The sequence below is a fragment of the Canis lupus genome, chromosome 11, assembly GCF_048164855.1.
Source record: "Canis lupus baileyi chromosome 11, mCanLup2.hap1, whole genome shotgun sequence".
NCBI lineage: Eukaryota > Metazoa > Chordata > Mammalia > Carnivora > Canidae > Canis > Canis lupus.
In genome coordinates this window covers 39,126,416-39,131,512 of record NC_132848.1, presented here as the reverse complement: position 1 = coordinate 39,131,512, position 5,097 = coordinate 39,126,416, and the positions used below count along the sequence as shown (strand labels likewise).

The following is a 5,097-nucleotide window of genomic DNA, read 5'->3' as shown; positions in this document are numbered from 1 at the left end:
TCGATGCAGATGGAATGGTGGGTATTATGCTGAGTGAAGTAAGTCAATCGAAGAAGGACAATCATCATATGGTTTCACTCATACATGGAATATAATAAATAGTAAAAGGGATTATCAGGGAAAGGAGGGAAAATGAGTAGGAAAAATTAGAGAGAGAGAGACTAACCATGAAAGTCTCCTAACTCTGGGAAACAAACAAAGGGTTGTGGAAGGGAAGGTGGGCAGGGGTTTTGGGTAACTGGATGATGGGCACTGAGGAAGGTACTCGATGGAATGAGCACTGGGTGTTATACTCTATGTTGGCAAATTGAACTTAAATAAAAACAAATGAAAAATAACAAATATTGTTAAAATGTCTATGCTACTGAAAGCAATCTACACATTCAGAGTAATCCCTATCAAAATACCACGAAGCCTTCTTCACAGAGCTAGAACAAACCATTCTAAAATTTGTATGGAACCAGAAAAGACCCTGAATAGCCAATAGGATATTGAAAAAGAAAACTAAAGCTGGAGGCATCACAATTCTGTACTTCAAGTTGTACTACAAAGCTGTGATCATCAAGACTATACGGTACTAACACAAAAACAGACACATAGATCAATGGAATAGAATAGAGAACTCAGAAATTGACCCTCAGCTCTATGATCAACTAATCTTCAACAAAGGAGTTAAGCTCCTTTCAAATTCCTGATTCACAGAAACTGTAAGATAATAAATGTGTTAAGCTGCTAAAAAAAAAAAAAAGCCACAGAAAGGAGAGGACAGAGGAAGAGGGAGGGAGAAAAGGAAGAAGGGAGGGATCAGGGGATGGAGAGAGAGACAGAGATGAAGATATTGAGGAAGAAGTTGATAGACACAGAGGAAGGACTGCGGAACTCCAATCTAGAATGAAAAGAGAATAGTTAATATATAAAAGTAGAAACTTTCTTGAACTTTAAAAGTATTCAAATCTGTTGTTTCAAAGAGTTGGTTATATCTTGAACCAAAAAAAAAGGGGGGGGGGTGCGGATTCCAAGTTTAATTCAAAAGAGAAAGTAAAAAGAGAGAGAGAGAGAGAGTCACACAGGTATGCTGGCAGCCAGAAAACACAATAAAACAAAAACAAAAGGAAACAGTTTATTTTTAAGATATCTGCATGACCTTAGACACTCTGCTGTACTAAATTATAGGAGAAAAGGGGGAAAAAATAGTAGGAGTGACATCAGCAAAATGGCCAAATATATTCGCTTAAACCACAATTTGGCATCTGTCCACAGACAAAGGTGCCTCAATGGGATCTGGGGGCCAGGTGGAGATTTTGAAACCCTGGTGCAGTCCAAGACTGAAGAGGACCATTTTGGGAAGGCAGGCTCACAGCCACACCACGGATTCAACAACAGCATGCCGTCTGGTTACAGAAAAGGGAACTCCATACACTTGGGAACTTTGCCACAGCCCACTTTAGCTGCGGGTCTATAATCTTTTTTTTCTCTGCTCCTTGGAAGATATTTTTAGAAAATACCCTCAAATTTATGTTTCATTGGTATTATTGTACAGCATTAAGGAATATCCTTAAAATTACCATGAGTAATGCCCTGATAATGACATTGAATGATGCCATTGTAATGATGAGCTATAAGATTGATGCAGAGGATGGCTTGTTAATGAAGTGGAAAGTAGATTAAGTAAAATGTCAAATTAATTAGAGGAATGCAAGATTATGTAGAAAGAGTCAGAACTCAGCTTTATTTATTTTTAGGTGCTTTCTAAATCAGCCTGATACTAATACGTTAAAATTATAGAGGTGATCATTTTAGGATGGTGGAATATAAGGTGATGTATAAATTAAGGAAGAAGCTAAATTGCTGTAACAAAGAAGCCAAAAACACAGTTGTTCAACAGAAGAGAAGAGTATTTATTACCTAAATAATAGTTTGGAGACTGGCAGGTGGTTCAGTGCTCGTAGGAGGCTGTGCAGTTAGAGCTCCTTCAGAAGGAGCCTTTGTTTCTGAACCGCATCCTTAACCCCTGCCCACTAGCTCCAAGCTGGTCCACTTGCACCAATCTATGTTCTAGCCTATGGGAAAGGTGGAGGGAGGATAGGCTAAGCAGATTCCTTATACAAATGTGATCTACCCTCATGGAACTTAAACAGATCCTAGCAAAGGTAGTCAGCAACTGGGCTTTGGTGTAACTTCCTCAAATGCTGCAGGGGTTCTATATCTTGAAGTAGAAAAGGTAAGGATGCAGCCAGGGTCATTTAGCCATTAACCAGAAGACTTTATTTCTTAATATTTTTCTATAATTTTTAATTAAAAAATAGACACATATTGCATTTATGATTTTTACAGACACACACACAAAAAAAAAACAAGGAAGAAAAGAAACTCTCAATGACTTCATTCTATAATGCCTCCTCAAATAAAGATATCTATTATAGGTAGACGTGTGCTCTACAGATGCATTGCTCTTGTCAGATTTGAATACCAAGGAGAAAATGATGAAATGAATTATCTAACAGAACCCATAATCTCAAAGTCGTTTCTTTGGAGCTTTCTAATAGAGCATATTGTTGTCTTGATTTTATGTATTGTATTTTTATAGCAGATCAGCCTTCCCTACTGCAGTTTCTAGTTTGAGTAGTAAGTAAAGAATTTTCACTCAGTGAAACCCTGTTTATCTCCAGGAGGAATTAGCTGGAATGCTCTAGGTGGCTGTGAGAAGTTGTCCTGAGTCAGAAATGCACACAGACAATCCAGAATTTGCTCCATTTCATTATTTTATCTTTGTTTCTTGATGCTTTCTAGTTGGATGGATTGCAACACTTCCCCCTCTGCAGATTAGAAAGAAATATCAAGAGATTCTCCAAAGAATATGAAAACTTCAGGTCTATTTATTTCTCCAATTATAGGCTTTGGCTTTCAGATCAAACCTTATGTTCATTTCTAAAATTTTAAATCATCGGTGGGTTTTAAAATATTGCTAATTACCAGAGGCAAAAAATGTCAAAGTGTTGAAAATATTAAAAGTGAGCAATATGCCTGCAAAAAAAAAAGTTTTCAACTGAATTTCTCAGCTAATGACAATGACAACGTGGGTGTTATTTAGTTGACTATTTTAACTGACAAACACATATGATGCAATGGCACATGAAACACAAGAAGACTGATGAAATATGAAATCTGTTGAGTGGAAAAACATTGGACATGGATGGGATGGTTTTATAAGTGGTAGAAAATGCCCATTTAGGGAAAAGATAATTGTTCTGTCAATTTAGATCCTGTGGATTTAATAGACTACTTGGGTATTCTTGTTGCTGTGATATCCTCCCCACTCCCCACCATGATTATGGCAACGACTTTTAAGTAAATAGAACCACTTAATAATTTGATATTAGAGGTCACTAATGGCAGCCATTTATGGACATAGCATTGCTTCAAGCTTAAAATGAATAAATAATAAAGCTAATAATAATGGCTAACGCTATGGGCCAGGGATATTTGAAATGCATTACCTATGTCCATTAAATCCTCACAACAGTCCTCTGAGATAGGTACTATTATTATCCACATCTTACAGATGAAAAAAAATCACTGTTAAATTGCTTTAATAATCTTTCTAGGTTTGTGTGTGTTTTAAAAGTACATGAGTGTGTGTGTGCGCGCATGCGCACATGCTCCTGCTACAGAAGATTAGCAGAAAGTAGATTGCAGAAAGAAGCAAATACAATTGATCCTTGAACAACGGGGAGATTAAGGGCACCAAACCCAATCAAATATCTGAATATAATTTTTGACTCCCAAAAAGCTTAACTGCTAATAGAATACTATTGACCAGAAGCCTTACCAATAAAATAAACAGTAGATTAACATATATTTTTGTATATCTTATATTATATGCTGTATTCTTATAATAAAGTAAGCTTGATTGTTTCTCAGCCTTTTGGCTAAAATCCAGTGTAGTATCTGTTCTTATCAGTTTAATATTTGGTATGTCCTCAATTCAAGGACAATATATTACATGGATTTTTGGAACAAGGAGATAGACTGGGAGCTTGCTCCATCCACTCCATGCATCGACCTGGTATTGAAGTACTTTTAAGAATGTTGAACCCTTACTGGGGAATTTAAAAAAAAAAAAATAAGCCAGAGAAAATAAAATGTCATTTACTACACTGTCCGGTATTTAGCTATACAGTAAGTTTACATCAATTGTCTATAAGCCAAATCGTCCATCTGTTAGCACCTACATCAGTGTTGTCTTATATAAAACATCGTGGATGTATATTAGCACTAGACATCAAAAATGAAAAGATAATGAATAGTGCATAAGTTTTGATAAATTTTAACTTTTTATAATAGATTGTAGATATTTTATGGTAGTCACTGATAAAATAGAATTGTATTTGCATAGTTTTATGCACTTATGACATACCCAAGTTTTTCTTAATTTTTTCAATATTGATAAGCCTAGGTGGTTCCATGCAAATTTTTTTCAAACTGTCACAAATCTCCCAAATTTTTCTAACATACTTATTTTTTTATTTGCATATAAGTAGACCCACACAGTTCAAACCCATGTTGTTCAAGGGTCAGATGAAGTTGGAGAAATGTCCCATAGGTTTGCATATGATTGGATACTTGAGAACCATATAGTTGCATACTTGAGGATCCTTGTGGTAGATGAGGCCGACGGATTACGATGAACAACAGGTTAGGAATGGGCTTTAGCTTTGTTCAAAAATTGCAAGTGATGTCTTCTGGAAAGGAAAAGCATTCTGGTAAGAGTAATAAGGGGAAAGAAAAGGAGAAAAGGGAAAGGAAAGATAGGTAATAGCTAACTTTCACTGAGTGACTGCTGGGGGCAGATGTCATGCTTGCAATACATTTTCTCCATTTACAGATAAAGAAACAGAGGTAAAGACAGATGAACACCTCCAAGGTTATGACCAGGAGTGGACAAGCAGGGATTCCCACCCAGGCATCTTGACCATTGGATAGAACCCTTCGGAACACATGGAGGTGGTAGTGAATGGGTGCATGTGAACAAGCAAGGACCAGCTAGATGCTTAACTCTCCGCAAAGCCTTCCTTTGCATTCATGCACCATGATGAT

At 36.5% G+C, this 5,097-nt stretch overlaps 1 non-coding gene across 1 annotated transcript; it reads left to right on the top strand.

The window, feature by feature from the left end:
* The first annotated feature begins 3,909 nt into the window (after window positions 1-3,909).
* Window positions 3,910-4,100, top strand: LOC140600550 (U2 spliceosomal RNA). Its single transcript, XR_012003757.1, has one exon. It is a non-coding gene; the product is annotated as a U2 spliceosomal RNA (small nuclear RNA).
* Window positions 4,101-5,097: the final 997 nt, after the last annotated feature.